A 20,769-nucleotide genomic window follows, 5' to 3' on the forward strand; every position below is an offset into this window, starting at 1 on the left:
CCAGCACCTCTGCATCTCTGAAAACTGCAAAAAAAAAAAAAGGACTTTGTGGGGATGTTAAATCAGTATTATTACTACTAGCAATCAGTCGCAGCTTCACTTGCAGTGTATTTGTGTTTAAATGACAATTCGTGTTTATTTCCCTTCATTTTAACAATAGATTCAACTGAAATTCCAGACAGAGTTGTAGAAGAAGGGAAGGTAACCTGGAACCTATTTTAATTGTTTCAGACATATGAGACACACTCTGCCATTACTTCAATACCAAATTTAGTCATAGTGGATGACAATAAATAAAATAGCTAATCACTGTCACTTCTCATTGTTTCCACATGGTGAGGTACTTTTAACATCACAATGAAGAGAGTTTCCATTACCATTATTGCAACAAGGCAAATAAGGTCAACAAAAAACTTTTAAATCCTACTTAGTGATTTCTTTTATTTAAAAAAATCAAGCTTGAAAAATCCAAATGTAAAGAAAAAATAAAACTTAGTGTCCCATAAAACATGGTCCTGTAACAGGTAGAGGTGACCACTATTTCATCCCTATTAAATTTCAAAAAGATACTCAAACATGAAATATTTTAATGGGGACATTACATGCCAAATACCTTCCCAAATTTAGAAACTCCTCAGATATAGGTGGGATTTTTAAGAAAAGAAACTTGACCCAATTTCAGTCCTTTGTGGCCAATGTTTTTAACATTCTTTGCTTATCCCTTGCCTATGTCATAAAAGTACAATTCTCCAAGTATTTTTCTTGTATGTCATTGATGTTACCTGGTCGTAATGATGGAGTCGGTCATCTTAGCCTTTTATGTTTGTATTTACTAGCAACCCGACATGCATTTGTCCGTGCAGTATTCATGTACTGACGGAAGATGTTGAAAAGAAATTAATCTTGCTTCAAACATTGGATGTATCAAAATACTGAAGTGGAGCGGAGATAGGATAGGAATAGTAGGAGAGGGAGTATTCATTCTAGTGAAAAAAGGAATATCTAAGCTAGGAAAAAGTTAAAGATGACAAACATGAAATTCTAGCTGTAAGGCTCATCTCTAAATATAATAGGCAACTTTATGTCTCTGGCATGTACAGACCGGGAAAGGGTAGTACTGATGCTGATTTGGAACTACACAGTTCAAAAAAATTAGGGGAACGTGTTTTGTAACATCTGGTATGTGAATGTTAATTTGGTAAATGGAGTTCCAATGGTCATATAGCATACATTGAGACCTTACCTACTCAGGGTACTGTATGTCAAATCAAAGTTATACTCCATCTGTAGGCATAGCCATGCATCAAAATGTCAAGTGACCCCTCGAAACAAAGTGAATAGCAGTGCGTCCATGTGTCATTGTGAGGTACACGGACTACTGCGGTCATTTGAGCACGTTAAAGACAAGTTAACAAGGTTTTAAGTCGCAAGGGCCGTCGCTTTGATCCAGGAAGGATGGACTTTTTGTCATGTTGCTGTAGATCTCAATGTCTCTCCGTCAGTCATTTACTGCTTGTGAAATTGCTATGAAACAGGCCAGTTCGCAAGGAGGGTTGGACAAGGTCGTGGACTCATGACAACCCCACAGGATGACCGATATCTGTGCGTTGCGGTGATGTTCAGCAACTGCCAGAAAACTGCATCAAGACCTCAGGAGGGTCATTGGAGTCACGGTGTCTGACCAGACAGTAAGGAGCAGGTTAAGAGAAGTGTCCTTACGACCCAGACTTCCTGTTCGAATGCCCCGTTTAACGCAGCAACATTGCACAGCTCGCTTTCTGTTTGCTCGTAACCACATCAAGTGGCAACTTCGCCAGTGGAGACCTGTGTTGTTCACAGACGAGTCCAGATTTTTCCCCTGACACAGCGTGATGGACGTCAGCGCATATGGAGACACTGTGGTGAGCAGTACGTGACTAATGTTGTTGAGGAAGACGGCTGATTCGGACAAGGTTCTGTGATAATGTGGTGGCGTCAGTATTGATGGCCATACGGATCTTGTCGTCGTCCGTTGTAATCTTACCGATGCGGGGTACATTGAGCAGATACTGCTACAGCATGTGTTGGTTGCTGCATACGTTGTTGGCCCTGAATTCGTACTCATCCACGACAGTGCCAGGGCTCATGTAGCGCACATCACCAGAGCTGTCCTGCGAGAACTGGACATTCAAGAGGTGGAATGGCTAGCAGTGAGCATGTGTGGGATAGGCTTAACAGAAATGGTCGTGGATGTACTGTTCCACCACAGACTCTCCAAGACCTCGAACAGGCTCTCATTGAAGAATGGGACCTGATACTGCAACATCACCTCCATCGACTTATACGGAGCATGTCGCGTAGGTGCTAAGCTATGATAAATGCTCGTAGATGACATACACCACACTGAAGCTCTCCAATTGTGATAAAAATCCACCCTGGAGAACTGTTATCATTTTGTTTTCGCCCCTATTTGGATTTTCCCGTTTGTTTTCTGTAAATGAACGCAAATCCATCAATGTTCTTTTGTGTACTTCAATGGTAAAGAATAAAGATATACTTGGTAATATACCTGTGTGCGAGGTATTGTTTTGTGGAGCATGGCTTAGGTTCAAAAACATGTTCCCCTAAATTTTTTGGTCTGTGTATTTGATAAGATAATCAGCTGTGTGGGAAACGATATGGAAAAGAATGTGATTGTAGCGGAAGATCTCAATTCTTCAAATGTCAATTGGGAAGGTAATGGGAACAGCAGCTGATTCAGAAAGTGATGGAACCAACTAGAGGGAAGAATATTCTGGATGTGGTGCTGGTAAAACCAGATGAGCTCTATAGGCTCTGTGTGCTGATGGGAGAAATGCACCGCTGTGATGCGAGTGGCGAACATTGTAAGTTTGAGTTTCACTGCACACACATATCCGCTGTCGTCTCACTGCGTGCTGCCATGGCCAACTAAATTATAACAGTGGGATTTCAGAGTGTTTTATGCAACAATTTCTTTTTACAAGAAAAACAGTTCGCAGGAAATAGCAACAGAGCAATAACTGCAAATGTGATCAGAAAGAAACATTGGTTCACTAGATATCCTACTATTTCAGAATAGAGGCAGTGTAGTAATTTATGTAGGCTGTTAGTAGTGGTGATAATAAGATTAGTGTTCGTATACACATTCATCAATGCTGTCTTCAGAAAAAATAATATCCTTGGTCTATTTCTAATATGATATGTTAGCGTAGGTTAATGCTGCTAGGGAGGCGATTAATTTTAACTTTAAATTTTAACTACTTTTAAACATAACCATGTTTTCTAAGGAAGGCTTTGGTAACAATCATTATTATTTCATGAAAGCGAATAATTATTTCCATGAAGTGTAAGCATATTTCAGCTGTTGTTTATGCAGTTTGCTCAGAACATGACTGAGAATCCAAAAGTCCTGACTCCACTTTACTCAGAAACCTCTGGCAGAACTCAACACGTGAAGTTGCCTCGCGTACTGATCGACCGTGTGAATGGTCTCAACCTCGCATCTCAAACGTTGGGAAAGAGAACAACAAGGGGCCGAGAGTAGAGGAACTTTTTCTGATAAAAAAGGCTCAGGCTTGATGTTGGACCTTTCCTGATATTGAAACTGCTTGTACACCGTCAAAAATTATGCCTGAGAAGAAAAGTTCAGAATCACTTCAAGTTGCCAATAAGTGATTATTTATATTGTGTGTCTTTATTTACAATATGCTCAAGTCCACCTCTGTAACATAACGGTCGACGCTACTAGTTGCCTTCCTCGGGGGCCCGAGCTTGAATCCTGATAATGCCAGAAGCTTAAGACTGGCATGAGGGTTGGTATGTGGTTAAAACTGTGCATGCAGCTCATTTCAATTAGGGATGTGCTTGAAAAGAAAAATGGAGTGTGTATGCGAGGATCTTCAAAAGGCAGAAATATTCAGTCAGTCGTATGTAAAGATTGTTGATTACAAGGATATTGTTCAGATAGGGGTGACTAATACTAAAGTTGAAAAACTAAAAAAGCAGCTGCAATTGATAAGATTTTTGGGAATATACTAAAGATAATGGGTTGGGATATGGTACAATATCTGAAGTATTTATTTGATTATTGTTGGCATGAAGGAGCTGGACCAAATGAATGGAGAGTTGCTATAGTAGCCCCTCATAAGTGTTGTACGTCGCACAGGTAATGCAGACCTTTGGTGTTTCTCACATAACCGCTGCACTCATAGGCAACATAGACCCACGGTGTTGCTCATACTATGCTTACTAACCACAGGCAACGCCCAGACCCGTGCTATTTCTCACATAATGGTACTAATCATGGGCAGCGTAAGCCCATGGTGTTCCACATTTAGTGGTACTAATCACAGGTACTGTAAACCCACAATAACTGCTCTCTGCTGCTATTAATCACAAAATTATTGAGTACCTAGCTTAGTGGTACTACTCGCAAGTAAAGGCGACCCTTGGTGTTCCCCGCGTGATGGTAGTAATCACAAGTAGTTTCAATGGTTCTGATTCAATCATCCCATGGTCGCCCCGCTTAGTCGCCTCTTATGGCAGGCTGGGGATACCATGGTTACATCAGCGTCCCCCACCCACAGTGGGTAGAGAGAGAAAGAAAAGGAAAAAGGAGGGATCCTTCGCTGCAAAAAATGAGGTAAGGGATGAAGGAAGGCAAGGGCCACGAAGGGCATGAAAAAATGATTCCCTAGGCCTCGAATGCACTAATACAAGCGGGGTTGGAAAAGAACGAGTTGGCCAAGGGAGGTCCAACAGGATAGGTGAAAGTGAGGAGCCTGGCAAAAGTAAGTGGAAGCAATGCCAGGACTCAGCAAAGGGCCCCGTGTTTGCCAACTCACTCTCCCAAGTTGAGAGCCCATGGGGCCCCAATTTATTACAGGCAGGGGATTCTGTGTGTGTATTCTTCATCTGCATCCCCCACCAAAGGGAGGTAATACATATTTAAGTCGTTGGTGCTCCAAATTAAAACATAAATACTGCAAAATTGTTTATTTAATAATTTTCATTATTGTCAGCAAAATTGCATCAATTAGCTTTAGCTTGACTATTTTAGTTTGACTATCGTGTATTGCCATGTGCAAGCATTATATGGATTAGCGTGGAATCACATGAGCATTCGATTCTGCATGACATTACAAACCTGTACAACACTCCACCGCAATCGGATGATATGCCTCGGAGTTACGTGGTTATAACGAGCAGTAGTTCAAAATACTCTCATGTCTTGTTTATGATAATACTAAAATAATTAAATTTTGCAGTAAATGTTTGCCTGTCTGTTGTTATTGTTAATGCCCTGAGAGGGATAAATTGTGATTTTTGCATACTTGTTTTTTTTTTAAAGTAGAGTTCCCCGCCCGGCTACTCATTCCTGCCACCCGGCTGATGAAAATTTCTGGAGAGATCACTGAGGAAAGATCTTCACTGCGGTAATCTCATAAATGGGATTGTAAATTAAGGGCACAGTTCTCTGCACATGGTTATGAGGGTATTTAGGGGTTGTAGTAAGGATGTAAGGGAGAGGGCATATTAGTCTCTGGTAAGACCCCAACTAGAGCATGGTTGCAGTGTATGGGACCCTCACTAGGATTACTTGATTCAAGAACTGGAAAAAATTCAAAGAAAAGCAGCTCAATTTGTTTTGGGTGATTTCTGACAAAAGAGTGAAAATGAAAACCTACAACCTGTTTTCCAGTCAGTGACCAGGTCAGGGATGGGATGGATTAAGCCCCCATCTTGTGGCGAGGATAGAAATTGTGCCGGCTGCTGAAGCCTATTGAACTCCTCTGGAGCAATAATTAATGACTGACAGATGAAATGAAATGATAGTGGAGAGTGTTGCTGGAATGAAAGATGACAGGGAAAACCAGAGTACCCAGAGAAGAATGTATCCCGACTCGACTTTGTCCAGCACAAATCTCGCATGGAGTGACCGGGATTTGAACCACGGAACCCAGCGGTGAGGGGCCGACGTGCTGCTGCCTGAGCCATGAAGGCTAACAGGTAGAAGAGTAGAGTTAAAAAATTGTTGAATATTTTGGGCTGGGTAGACTCGGGAGAAAGGAGACGAGCTGCTCAAGTAAGTGATATGTTCCGGGCTGTCAGTGGAGAGATGGCGTGGAATGACAGTAGTAGTAAAGTTTGAGTCGTGTCCTTAAAAGTAAGAAATATCATAATATGAAGGTAAAGTTGGAATTCAAGAGGACAAATGTGGCAAATATTTGATTATAAAAAGGGCAGTTAGGGGTTAACTTACCAAGGGACATGTTCATTAAATTTTCAATTTCTTTGTAATCATTTAAGAAAAGTGTAGGAAAACAACAGATAAGGAATCTGCCACCTGGGCAACTGCCCTAAATGCAGGTTAGTAGTAATTGATTGATTGATTGATTGGTTGGTTGGTTGGTTGGTTGGTTGTCATGGAATGAGTCTCTCAGAATCGTCTCACCAACCTCTTATGCTGTCAGAAGCTAACATGGACGTACACATTTACAGATCAGAGAAAACTCAAACATAAACTACTGTAATAGAATGACAGTCCTGCAAAACAGTCTATGAGACACCTGTTGTAGCCATCTATTGAACAATTTATATATTTAAAAAAAAAAAAGCACTCTTAAGGGTTAGATTTTGAAAGAAATTCAAATGTGTTTGATATTTTTAGTATCTGAATATTAAATTTCCAACCTTAGAAATTCCTGAATTATCTGAGTATTATACAGAAAACAAAATTGATCCCTTTATGTCGCATTATAGTCATTGTTTCCAGAAATCTTAACCTGGATGTTGATGAGCAAATAAAATTATTGTAGACCCGCCCCCCCAAGTTGATTTTGTAATCAAATACCATTATTTTCTTTCTTACCTGGGCAATTATTCATTCTGTTTCTCTCATGTAAGTTATGGAATGGAGTCTATTGAGAACCTGATCTGATAAAGTCTCATAATCTTACAAGGGAAAGCCACAGCTGTGGTGTCACCAATTTCGCTCAAACTGTGGGAAGAGGTTGACGTATATTACAAACAGGCAAATAACATGTCTGAGGGTTTGTGCTGTTGCTCCGCGTTTAATGAGAAAATAGCCCTTTAAATTGAACAGCCTGCGTACATGTTGGAAGTTTGTGTGCGAGTACCTGTAACACCGCTGGTTTAGTTTTCAGCATCTCTGATTTCCACGTTGGTGTCTCGAGTTCAAGCAGTGCCAGACCGTAATATTTTTTATCTTCCTTCTCTTTTTCTCTTTCTTTAATTGACTTGAAAAGCTGCTGATACTCGTTAGTGAGTACTACTGTGATTTTTGTTACAAAATGGCTGTAGAATAAAATATTCTGCTAATTACAAAACAAAAATGTGTCCACGTTCAATTAAATGTCTAATTCATAATGTATTTGTTCGAAGATCATACTCGTATATACGTACGCTATATCGTACAATATTAACCTGCTTTGATTTGTTCTATGATAAAATGAAAGTTATTTATGAAGTTGCAGACTTCTATAATTAACATTCTTAAAACAATTTATAGCATGCGTGCACTCTATCTTATAATTGCACCACTGGTTATAAAAAATAACAGAAAAGGCTAAGATTTGTTGAACAGTGAATGACAGTACGGAATGATAGTAAACTAGTTTGAGACAATTTATGCTTAATCTGTGCAATTACTAGTTTGCATTGTCAGAAACAGAAAAAGGTATATAAAAGAAAAGGCCCCAGAGTAAAAAGATAAAGTTTAAAAAAAGGCATTAGCATGTCTCGATACTGAGGGGTGTGGGGGGCTTCTGATCACTGGACCATTGGTGCTACAGGTACTGACATGCAAAATGCCAACAAGCATGCAGACTGTTAAATAAGGGCCCGTGGTTTGAACCCTCAGACATGTATCTGTATAATGTTGACATAGATAAACTTCCAGAAGTCAGAACAAAATTGGTGACCTCATAGGTGGTGGTGATGATGGTGATTATTGTTTTAAGAGGAAGTACAACTAGGCAACCATCCTCTATATAACACTAATCAGAGAGAAAAAATGGAAGGGGTCCGACACTTTGAAAAATGAAGGTATCGGCCAAAGGAAGACAAGGGGCACAAAGGGCGTGAAAATGAGACTCCCTAGGCCTCCATACGCGATACCGTTGGGGGTCTGAAAAGAACAAGAGTTGACCAAGGGAAGTCGGATAGGATAGGTGAAAGTGAGGAGCCTGGCACAAGTAAGTGGAAGCAATGCCAGAACTCAGCTGATGGCCCCATGGTCGCCAACCCACGCTCCAATGTTCAGAGCCCCTGGGGCCCCTTTTAGTCGCCTCTTACAACAGGCAGGGGATACCGTGGGTGTTATTCTACCGCCCCCACCCACAGCGGGAGGTGACCTCATAGCTGTGGCCTCCTCCTGTTAGTATAAAGTATTTTCAGAAGGATCAAGTATTCTGAAAAGCTAACAAGTGGTTCACCATGTGATTTACTGATAGAAGTAGCAGTAGTGCGATGGAATTATATATGCTTTCTAGCAAGTAATAGGCTTACCTTTAAGTATGGAGCTGGGCTGAGTGAGTCAGATGGTATAGTGCTTGCTAGCAGTCTGAACCAAGATGAGGAGAATGATAGTTATTGTTTGGAGGGGAAGTATAACTAGATAATGATCTCCAAGATCTCATGTGCACAGGTTCATCCAGTGGTATTTGAAGGTGCTCAAATACCCCTGCCTTGTTCCAGTAGATTTACCAGCACTTAAAACGAACACCTCTGGGACAACATTTTTGGCACCTTGGTGTGTCCGACATCATAAAAGTAGTTCGGATGTAAAGCCAATACCTATCTCTGGAATAGCATATTATAATTTACGCTGAAGATATTATTTATTCATATCAGAGGCTACGTGATTGCTCATAAGAATATAATATTGCAACTTTGTAGTTAGTCGTGGATCATTAATTAGGTCTTAGAAAGAGCTTAAATTAGTGGGTTCGATCCTTGCCCAATCCGGTGGTATTTGAAGGTGCTCAGATATGTTAGCTTTGTGCCTGTAGATGTACAGATACATAAAAGAACTTCTTTGGGACAAAATTCCAGCACCCGGAGTTTCCAAAAACCGTAGAAGTAGTTAGTGTGACTTTTAAAGTATTTATATAATCCTCCTTTTCAATACAAAACAACCATCTACATTAGATGGAACAGTATCTATACATGTTTCAGCCTATCGAAAGGCCATCCTCAGTAGAAGCTCAATAATACATTTACAGCTACTGGCTTTTACCAAGATGACCTTGATTCGAATCTTAGCCAATACAAGTGAAATTACGGAAAATGAAAGGTGACGTCCCAGAAAGCTGGAAGTTGCATGATCACTTTAATAACAGTCACTTTTTTTTTTTTGCTATTGGGTTTACGTCGCACCGACACAGATACGTCTTATGGCGACGATGGGACAGGAAAGGGCTAGGACTGGGAAGGAAGCGGCCGTGGCCTTAATTAAGGTACAGCCCCAGCATTTGCCTGGTGTGAAAATGGGAAACCATGGAAAACCATCTTCAGGGCTGCCGACAGTGGGGTTCGAACCTACAATCTCCCGAATACTGGATACTGGCCGCACTTAAACAACTGCAGCTATCGAGCTCGGTAACAGTCACTTAAAACTACAAGCCTGCTTACTTGCTGTCTATGAACAAGACAAAGAACTTACCCAAGTCCAATTGTCCATCTTTGAACAAAGTTAATTAGTTAACAGAAACAAGGAAAGTATAAAGCTTCACTGGGCTAAGTAGCAGAGATGATTATTGTTGAATTACACCATAGCAAAAATGTCCACTAACACTCGTGTCCATTATCAGAAATGTCCACAGTCATTAAATTAGTAATTTAACAGTAAATGGTAAGCTAAATTTCCAGTGTTGTGCAATGTAAATTGAATTTCATTTTCTCGTTTTCTTTCGCAATGGAGTCGGCATGCCTCTTCATGATATATTGCCCGCATATATAGCTGCACATAATTGTTGTCTTTATATTCATTGTATTGACATACTGTTATTTATGGGGTGCCTTACATTTGCGACCATTTTGAATTTGGATTATGCTTTTCACATTCTGTTCATGTATTATGTTTTCTATAAATTTCCAGTAACTTACCAGAAACCATTCTTTGACTTGTGAACATTTCTGTAGGCTTATATTGTAGCCTACATTTTGACTGTGACTGTATTTGATTGGACTTTTTAAAGTTGTGGACTGTTTTATAGTGGACTTTCTGCACATTGAACGTTGTATTGTGGGCCAGTTGACTTGGAATGTGCTGAGACGGTCGAGTGCTGGCCTTTTGAGATCAAGTCGATGGGTTCGAATCTAGTTTAGTGCGGTGGTATTGAAGGTGTTCAATTATATCAGCCTAGTGTTGGTTTATTTTTCAGCATGTTGAGAACTTCCTGTGGGACAAAATTTTGATAGTCAGGCTGAGTGGCTCAGACAATTGAGGTGCAGGCCTTCTGACCCCAACTTGGCAGGTTCTTTCCTGGCTCAGTCCGATGGTATTTGAAGGTGCTCAGATTCGTCAGCCTCATGCCGGTAGACTTACTGGCACGTTAGAGAACTCCTGCGGGATTAAATTCCGGCACCTCTGTGTCTCTGAAAACCATAAAAGTAGTTATTGGGACATAAAGCCAATAACATTATTATTATTATTATTATTATTATTATTATTATTATTATTATTATTATTATTATTATTATTATTATTATTTTGACTCATCAGCGACTCTGAAAACTGTAAAAGTGTAGTGACATAAAATCAGCAACATGTAAGTCTAAAGCTTAGAACATCTTGTATATTTTAATTGATTCAGAGTACTCAGACAAGAAACACTTTGGCAGCTGTAAATTCAGATACTATTAGTAACTTCTTTAGGTGATAATGTTATAATCAATCTCTTACCTATGAATATATTCAAAATTAATAGTAACGGAAATGAGTACATTTTTTTATATATAATTATATTTCTCTGATACGCTTCATGATTGTAACCCTTGTGATAATTTGATAAATTCATCCATTCTGTTGAATGTTCTACTTGTATTCTCTGCTTGTTGTAATCCAACTGAAATGAGTATAGGCATATTGTATGTTCTGGGTTAATAAAAGATATATGAAATATAGTCGACTGTTGATGAAAGCCCCCTGAAGTTACAATTTCATTTTATATGGTGGACAGTATACACAAATGCCCATATCTTTCTGTAATGGTGTAGCTGGCTTATTCAGGGCAGTAAAATAATTAATTCACTGGTCCTAACTTGGACATTGAGAAAAGTGGAATGGCTTCGGCTTGTGTATCTTGGATGGAATTGTATCATATTGATTCAAATTGGAGGTAGCTCGCTCAAACAGTTTTATTGAAGCAACCTTTTGGAAGCATGTACTGCACAAGTTGGAATGTTTTGAAAATTCTGTCTTCCTGTTTACTGAGGAAGCTGTAGACAATAATTTTCAAAGTACTCACTGGTAAATGTGAGAATCCTGAATATGTGCTCTATAATGCAGACCTTTGCCAATGGATGGAGAAGGCATTACTTAGATTTTTATATTATGAACAGTGGTGAAGAGCTGAGCACGAATTATTGTAATGTACCTTATATAAAAGGAAATGCAATGCAAGTTTACAAGCATATCTGTGAACATTGATATTTGTCCTTCCTTGACCTTGAGTTTTCAGTGTTCTACTAGAAAGCAACATTATGCTCTACAGATGTTGAATATTACATTTTGGTATGTGCTGAAAAATCTCTACTCTCTTGGTTCAACATTTCGGACCTTTGCGTTGGACTTGTTGGTAGACTGGACTTCATTATGATCAGGCTGGGTGTAATATAAGTACTTTCAAGTATTGGAAATATGAAGTGTGTTACTAGGCTGAGATTACCCAAATTCCCTCAGTAAATCAGTGACAGAGCATCAGCCTACGGATCTTAAGATCACAGGAAAAGTACTCATATTTTTTTTGGGGCAGATCCAAGTTCATTTGGTACTTTATACAGATACAGTAGAGACAATATGCGACACGGATTTAGCATTGTTAAAATGGGAGACAATTCGACGGTGGCGCTCCTAGTGACTTGACCTGAGAAGTCGTGCTAAATTCAAATATCGATGGAAATGCGTATGCGAAAATGGATAAATAAATTACGTCTAGAAAGAAAGTATTATTGAGATATTAATTTTGAAGTTGCTAAAGCAATTCTGGATAAGTGAATGAAGAATTATTTAAAAGGTGTGACGTGAAATGGCTTGATCTTTCATTTATGCATTACTTTCTTAGCTTTAGCATTCCTGCCTGAACTTTTATGGTTAGATTTGTCTTTTTTCTCATTTAAAAAACATTGTATCATCACATTAAGACACTTGTCAATAAAAATATCTGCACATTCCTTACACACATGATGCAATGAATTGACATTTAAAAGCTGGACAATTTTCCTCTTAACATGAAGCCTACTAACAGAAGGAAAAATCTATAAAATCCCGGCTTTAATCTGAGAAGAGGGATAAAAGAAAGAAAAGTATGAAAATGTTGTCGATAGTGATGCTTTGAGGAATATTTACGTACAATTAGAGTAAAAATGTAACATACCCTTGATTGTATAGTCGAGGATTTCTAAAGTCGCTGGCCTGGAAATGATCTGAATTGATCTTATAATTCTTATATAAGCGTAATGTCCCTTCTTTCTTGTACACCTTATCCAAATCACTTCTGTGACATTTCAAAACCCACATATCACACCTACAACAACACATTGGTATTAAAGGTTAACTGCTGCACTCTATACAATTAAATATGAGTATTATATTCTAAGCCATTTAAAATATTGGTCGAGCAGGTCAGAATATTATGAAGTACTATAAAAATCTCTTTGTCACTGGAAGAATATATATGCAAACACAGTATTACTTACATTTTCTTGTCACGAGAGCTGCGCATTCTTCTCTACTTCATAGTTACTGCAGCCAAACACATTACATACCTTTCCCCTCATATTGAGAGGAGATATCAAGGAATGACACACGTTACTATTTAATTATGTCAACTCGCTGAAAACTCATAACACCAAAAACTCCACACACAAATACACGTGCTCTTATGACAGATTCAGTAGTTCTCAGGTCTACCCGCTAGAGAGAGCTCTAATCGCTTTCCCTCGATATCTCGCTGAGTGTCGCATATTGTCCCTACTGTATTTGCTTTATATTGTAAAGTGTCAGCATGTGAAAGATCTAGTTGATGCATTTGGTGTTTACCTGACAACATTAATTAAAACTCAGCTGTAGGTTGTCCAATAGTTTTACTGTCTTTGCCATCTGGTAGAGTAAAACACACCGAGCAAGTGGCAGCACGGCTTGGGTCACGTAGCTATCAGATAGTGGACTCGAACCTCACTGTCAGCAGCCCTGAAGATGGTTTTCCGTGGTTTCCCATTTTCACACCAGGCAGATGCTGGGGCTGTATCTTAATTAAGGCCATGGTCACTTCCTTCCCATTCCTAGACCTTTGCTATCGCATCATCACCATAAGACCTATCTGTGTCGGTGCAACATAAGCAAATTATTTAAAAAAGAAAAAGTAAAACAGACCATCAAAGTTGCCACGCAGGCATACTAAATGTGGGTGAGGGAGCCGTAGAATTAATCATCCACAGTATCCCCTGCCTAACATAAGAAAGAGGGCCCCAGGGCTCTCAATTTGGGAGAGTAGCTCTAGCTGAGTCTGGCATTGCATCCATTTGTTACTTTCACTTTTCCTATTTAACCGTCCTCAGTCAACTCTTATTTTCTTCTGGCTTCAATGGTATTAGGTTTGTGAGGCCTAGGAACCCTTTCATATTCACGCCCTTCGTGGCCCTTTCCTTTTTCTTGCCTATACCTTCATTCTTTGAATTTAAGAACCTCTTCCATTTTCCTTCCATGATTAATATTAACAGAGGATTGTTGCCCAGTTGTACTTCTTCTTAAGACAATAATCACCACTGCCACAGCCTACATTTCTATTTTCTGACATAACCACAATACTACTCGTTCAACTTCTATATTTAGGTGTTGTGCTTGATAAATAGTTTACTTTCAGGGCACATCTAAATAGATTAAAATTGAAACCAAGCTAACTTTTACAAGGACCTGCGATTGCTTGTAGACCTTCTTGGGGCTTAACTCTGAGGTTCTGCGAATAATATATCATACAACTTTTGTATCTTTAATACTGTACCGTGTATCCACTTTCTGCACTGCACTGGAAAAGAAATGGGCTCGGGATAAACTGTTGCAAATTCAACGATGGTTAGCTCTAAGAATTTCTTGTGCATATCGCACTACATCTACTGATGCAACACTTGTAATTGCTGGAATAGAACCACTGTTTTTAACAAGAATTGGCAAAGTCATTACTGAAGGAAAAAAAAGTATCACCTTGTGTCACTTTTTAGAATCTGCTCATCCAAGTTAATTCAAGAAACTTTTGCGTAAAGATTACTATAACACACATGACTGTATCATATACACTGATGGCTCCCACATACCAAGTTCTGGTGGAAATGACAGTGTTGGCTGTGCATTTGTAGTCTATGAGAATGATGCTGAAATATTTGCAGTTCAGTGTAAATTTTCTCCCAACTGCTCAATTTTTCAGGCAGAACTTTGGACCTTAAAGTGTGCATTGCAGGGTGCAAAAGTAACAACAAAAGAGCACGAATCTTCAGTGATTCACAAGCTGCAGTGAACTCGGTAAATGATAAATCCAATAGCTGTCAATATCAGAGTAATAGCTCAGGAGTGTTCTCACATCTGTACATCTTTGTTTACTGGTTATGAAAAAGCAGACCCTTTAGCTAAATCAGTTGCTACGTCTCTTTTGGATATTGCATACCATAAATCTCCAATATGTTATGTTCAAAGACAAATCAGGCAATATATTTTACATCCCTGGAATATTTTATGGACATGTAGTATTAAAGGATCTGTTACGCGAGAAATATTTTTTCCGGAAGTTCAGAATCTAATATTGTGTAAATCATTAGTGCCGAACTTTGTTTTAACTCAATTTTTAACTGGTCATGGAAAATTTTAATCTTGTTTAGAACGCTTTAAACTTAATATTCTAGATGGCTACTTATGCTTTTGTGGATCAGTTCAGTGAATCATTTGGTATTTGAGTGCGCAGTATTTTAAATGAGAAGATATTTCCTTTACAGTGCCACGTGAATTGTTGTAACGTGGAATTTTTTAAACCACTGTACGTAAGTGCTTTGAAAAGTTCTCGGAATGTACTAGAATTAAGTATCTTACCTCAATGGAACTGCTTTAATTTTCAACATAGTCTCCCTGTAGACTAATGCATTTGGTCCAGCGATGTTCCAATGCCTTGATCCCATCTTGGTAATGAGATTCCTCCTGGCCTGCAAAATACCTCTCCAATTCGGCTGTCAGTTCTTCCCTTGTAGAAAATCTCCGTCCACCGAGGAAAATTTTCAGCTTGGGGAATAGATGAAAGTCTGATGGTGCCAAATCTGGTGAATAAGGTGGATGTGGCAACAATTCATACCCCAGTTCATGAAGTTTTGCCATGGCGATAACACTTGTGTGCGGCGGAGCGTTGTCCTGATGAAAGATGGTCTTTTTCCTTGCCAAACCAGGCCTTGTTTCGCGTATCTTTTCCTGTAGTTGGTCTAGGAGGTTTGCATAGTATTGCCCCGTAATTGTTTGGCCAGTAGGAAGATAATCTATCAGCAGAATGCCTTTTGCATCCCAGAAAACTGAGCCCGTGACCTTTCCGGCCGAACGCACTGCCTTTGCTTTCTTTGGTGGTGGTGAATCAGCATGTTTCCACAGCTTTGACTGCTGTTTTGTCTGTGGGGAATAGTTGTGGACCCAAGTTTCATCTGTAGTCACAAACCGCCGCAAAAAATCTTGTTGGTTGCACTGAAAATGGGCCAGACTTTGTTCGGAAATTTCCAATCTGGTGCGTTTATTGTCCAATGTCAAGAGCCGCGGCACCCATCTTGCGGATAATTTTTCATACCCAATTCTTCGGTTAAAATATAATATACCCGTTCAGAAGACATCCCTACAGCTTCAGCAATCTCCCGCACTTTCAGTCGACGATCCTCCATGACCATTTTATGTACTTTTGCGATAAATTCTGGGGTCGTAACACTTTTTGGCCGTCCACTACGCGGATCGTCATCCAAGCTCTCCCGACCAAATTTAAACTTGCTGGTCCACTTGGCAACAGTTGAAAATGAAGGAGCAGAGTCCCCCAGTGTGTTCTGAAAGTCGGCATGAATTTCCTTTGCTTTCATACCTTTCTTTACGAAGTATTTAGTCGCTGCTCGAATCTCAGTTTTTTCCATTGTCACAAATCACTACGCAGGAACAACAGAGTCGTCGCTACCACACTCCTGCAGATAGAGCACTGACGTGCCACTTATTCAGTCACAAAGGATTTGTGATTATTGCGTGGGAACCTCGTTGCTCTAGCACTGACATCTAGCGGTGATTCTGAGAACTTCTCAAACCGTCCTCGTATCATGTACTCAAGAGACAATATTATGTGCAGTTTCTCACATTCATTAACAAATTTTTTTGTGTACTAAATTTATGGATCATCTCTTTGTTATGATTTTAAACTATAACCCTAATATACCTATGGTAAAATAGGGTTCCTGTATTCTTTAATAATAATAATAATTGTTCACATTTCTCAGCCAGTTTAGCTGTTCAGATCAAACTGAGGACAGCACATCACATTTAAGCGGTAACATGATTTAAAAAAGAGAATGAAAAGAACCAGAGGTTTTACTACAAACAATCATGCTCGCTGCACTGGTTGTGATCAAAGGCTGGATGTGAGGAGGAGGGAGTAACATAGTTCTAATAATGTGATTCATAATAGTAGGCCTACTATTATTACTGCACTTAAGAGTAAATTTCCTCAGAGAGCATTAAAAACTTACCATTTTATAGAAATTTCTTTCAATTTTGATGTCAAACCCCCCTCCTTCCCCCCTCATTACCCCTTTAACCCAGGGACTTCTTGTTGTCTGTGCATTTTTGTGCCCCCCCCTCACTTCTGATTCCCAATCACTGCTACTGACTGCAACCATCAAGAAATGCCAATAGGTGGAGAAGTTCCTCTAGACAAGTGAATTTCAATACCTTACCCACGTATTCCAGGAGCTAGAGGGTGTTGAAATACTGGCAAGGAAGTATTTTTATTATTAATTTTTTATATACCATGGACTTGGGATTCATGGAGATGGTATATTAGCTTTCCACTCAGTTGGCCTGCATTCATTTACTGGTTTTGTTGTAGTTGATTTATATTCTTGTATGAAAGGTGAAATGGGATACACTTAGCCAGATTTACAGTTCTCCACTTTATGCAAATATAACATGAAGCATCTCATACTAAGTATGCTGTAAATTATATGTTTAACAAGTAAGATAGTTATGGCTATGATGGTAACAGTTTTCCTGTTATAACATTATGTGGGCATTACCTCAAAAATGGCTAAAGCTAGAGACCATCAGGGAGCCATTCATGCTTTAGCATTGACATATCATTGGATGGCCCATTCCATTCCTCCTTGGCATCAAGCTCAGGAGCTCTGCTGAAGGCTGGAAGTGAAACTGCATTCTCTTTCTCTGACAACATCCACGAAGATAGTAAGATAGTAAGTGAATATCAAAAACTAGTGATTGTTTCAAAAATGCAAGACCGTAATGGGACACATAGCCCGATACTTGGAAGGAAGATGATGATGATGTGATTGCTTCAGTTCTAATTTTCCAAGTTGAAGCAGTCCTGCTCCTCCCAATCTGAAGAGACAAGTGTAAAATTTTATAACATTTGTTTCATTGATATTGTCAATTCAAAGAGTTTCTGAATAGTTTCTAGATATTTTGTCATGGATTAGGCTTCTAGTTTCATCAAAATATAAGAGGTTGAAAACAAGGGCTCTCAAATTTATGATACTCTACAATTATCAACATATTATATTATCTAAATTCATACAAATTTCACTGATGGGTACTGTGATTTTAATTTTCAAGGCCACATTTGTATCTGAATGGAGAAAGAGGAGGTATTTAATTGTTGTATACCATATGAAAAAGAAAAAATTCTGGAAATTCATTACAAGAGAAATATTTTAATGTTCAGTTTTCATGCTTATCGCACCTAAATGGATATTATATAGCAGTGATTAGAATTTATTTGAATCTTGACCATTGCATGTGAGGGCTTAAATAAATATCACATTTCTTTGGTTTGGATTCCACGTAAAGTTGTAGGTCCCGTGGCTTTGATCAAGATATCAACAGTCATAAAAACTTAGCTTGTTTACTGTTGTTCTCTCTCCTTATAAACCCTACTGAAATTCCTTAGGTAAATGTTTGATTTCGATTTTTCAGTTGATGCAATATTATTTTGACTCTTTTGTAGTTGTCCCTAGTTTGTGTCTCGCTTAAAAAATCAGCGCAAATGTGAAGTTTATTCACATTAGCGATTGATGTCCCATCAAGTACGTTCACTTCCTGTTTCGTCTTTCTTTTCTAGCATGCGCGGCAAGACGTTTTGAGAAATGGACCTGACTACTGCTGTCAGATTAGAGGCTGTGAAACCTCCACTTCCTTCTTCACCTTGTCTGGACACTGAAGCTGTCTTCATCCCAACTGGTGTGGTGAAGATGGAACCACCTGATGACTTAGATGAAGAACCTGTGACGCTTCAAGAGGGTTCTTTTTACCCAGAAGGAGAGAGTAATGAAAATTCTATGACTGTTCAGGGTAGTGTTTATTACTCTGATGGAGAAGAGGAAGAAGAAAGTCATGAAGATCTTGTAAATGACACAGATGAATATGGAAATACAGAGCATGAACAGCACGAGGATGATCAAGAACCAGTTCTTTGTGAAGTAGTTTTGAAAGAGGAAGTGGATGGTAATGAGGAACAGTGTCAGGCTACTGATTGTTCTGATTCAAAGGATTCGAATCAACCTTCTTCCTCTGAGCCATTGAAACGATATAAATGTGCTATGTGCACGTTACGTTTTGCCTTATATAATGACTTGATTGAGCACATGAGATATCACCAGACATCTCTGATGCATTGGTGTAAACATTGTAATGAATGTTTCAGCAGCAATTATTTACTGAATGTACATATGAGGAAACATTCAAACGTGGAATGTGTTATATGCGATTATTGCAAAAAATCTTTTGCAAAGAAAACTATCCTATTAAGACACTTAAGAAAGCATACTATGGAAATAAAATGTGAAATATGTAATAAAGGATTTACATGCAAATTTGCCCTCAATGATCACCGAAGAACACATACAGGTGAGCGTCCTTTCACTTGTAATATATGCGGCGGTCATTTTATTAGAAAAGGAGACCTCAAGATACATGAGAGAACGCATACAGGTGAGAAATTATTTACCTGTGAAGAGTGTTTGAAAGTTTTCACCACATGTACAAAATTAGCTGATCATATAAGAACACATACTGGAGAACGCCCTTACGAGTGTTCGCAGTGTTCAAAGCGCTTCCCAAGAAGAGACACACTGCGTGTTCATTTGAGGACTCATTCTGGTGACAAACCGTTCGAATGTGAAATTTGCGGGAAGAACTTTTGTGTTGCCAGCAGTCTCGTCAAGCACATGCAGACACATACAGGAGAACGACCTTATAAGTGCAATGACTGTGACAGACACTTTTCTAAACGAGGGAATTTAGTTTCCCACGTTAAAATACACCTCGGAGAAAGACCTTATGTTTGCGGTGTGTGCAAGAAGGGGTTTATTGCTAAAGATAATCTTGTTAATCACGAAAGAAGTCATACTGGAGAAAAACCATTCAAATGTAAAGAATGTGACAAAGCCTTTGCTAGACAAGATTACCTAACATCTCATTTAAAAATTCACACTACGCGAAATCTAGTTAGCTGTAGAGTGTGTGATAAAAAATTTACAAGGACAGGCAGCCGGAATGTACATGAAAGGAAACATAAGCATGCCCTCTCAAATCCCTTGTCTAATACTGAGAGTAACACAAAGGCAGAGTTGTCCGAATCTTCTTGAGGATTATTAGTGTAGAGTTTTGAATTGGTGGGTACGAAATGTTCAAAATTGGAGCTTAACCCTTTTAGCACCAGGCCCAGATCATCAGAATGATTTGAATGTCAGTCCAGTTTACATCATTTCACAGGTTTCCATTTAAAAGACTTATCGTTATTGTTTGGGGCATCGGGCATTTATGGTACATTTCAACCTTCCTCTTTCCTTCCACCATTCTTTTTCTGTAATTCTGTTCCATTCCAGCCATTATTACACTGGTCTAATGAAGTCTATCCATCTTGTTCTTGGTCTCCCTGTACTTTTCTTACCCTCAAACTTAACCTCCATAATTTGTATAGCTATATAGTCCATAATGTATGCTATTGCGAAGAGAAAGAGATAGTGAGTTTATTTGCATGTCGGGGCTAATATCGCGAATCATTCAAACTATTTCAGTAACTCTTTTGCCATTAGAAAGCTTAATTCTTCAAGATTGTTACAGGTTAATTATCATGCTGGATTATCCAGACAGCAGATAGTTTTAAAAAAAAAATAGTATATCAAGCTAGAAAAAATGCATGTCCAGAATCCTTAGAAGTGAATATGTTGCCTGAACTATCAGTTCTGTTTTTAAATAGAACCCATGATTCTCTGACATTAGCAGTTTTCCATGGG

The 20,769-nt window shown here is 39.0% G+C and overlaps 2 protein-coding genes across 5 annotated transcripts in view; both read left to right on the top strand.

Moving 5' to 3' along the window:
• The window catches only part of fz2 (frizzled 2), a 320,663-nt gene that overhangs the window by 148,045 nt on the left and 151,849 nt on the right, over window positions 1-20,769 (top strand). The gene's annotated exons all lie outside the window — the stretch shown is intronic.
• The window catches only part of LOC136857293 (gastrula zinc finger protein XlCGF57.1), a 73,896-nt gene that overhangs the window by 14,140 nt on the left and 38,987 nt on the right, over window positions 1-20,769 (top strand). The gene's annotated exons all lie outside the window — the stretch shown is intronic.

Source organism: Anabrus simplex, chromosome 1 (assembly GCF_040414725.1).
Source record: "Anabrus simplex isolate iqAnaSimp1 chromosome 1, ASM4041472v1, whole genome shotgun sequence".
NCBI classification, from domain to species: domain Eukaryota; kingdom Metazoa; phylum Arthropoda; class Insecta; order Orthoptera; family Tettigoniidae; genus Anabrus; species Anabrus simplex.